We start from the raw sequence: 521 nt of genomic DNA, 5'->3' as shown, positions 1-521 counted from the left end.
ATGGACCCCGAGCGAAACTAATTGGTGACCCCTGTTATAGACTATAATATAGATAGTCAGTACTTAAATTGAATGAGGTGCATATTTCCAGGCAATGTATTAATGTTAATATTGTTAATGATAGATATGAGATTATTTCTAAGGCAAAATATTTTTATAAGTAATATGGATTCCAACTTGATAATTAGGAAAAACGAGATCTTATAAGTTCCTACAAAATCAGAATGAAATGTGTTGATGATAATCATCCAATTTTTTGCCAATAGTGTCATTATTAATTTTTTATATTACGAGGTTCAAACACTTACGGATTTTGTCGCGGAGCACTTATAGTAATCTCGACGTTTCGGCTACTTTACAGCAGCCGTGGTCACGGGTGGACTGAGGTGACAGGCGTCCAATTTATTGAAGTTCTTCAACTACCCGAATATTCATCAATTTTTGTTTGCGTTCCGATCTACGCAGAACGTACTTACAGTGTCATGAAGCCGAGGTTTCCTATATTTGTGCTTTAGTTAATT

Source organism: Aricia agestis, chromosome 2 (assembly GCF_905147365.1).
Source record: "Aricia agestis chromosome 2, ilAriAges1.1, whole genome shotgun sequence".
NCBI lineage: Eukaryota > Metazoa > Arthropoda > Insecta > Lepidoptera > Lycaenidae > Aricia > Aricia agestis.
This window is presented reverse-complemented; position numbering follows the sequence as displayed.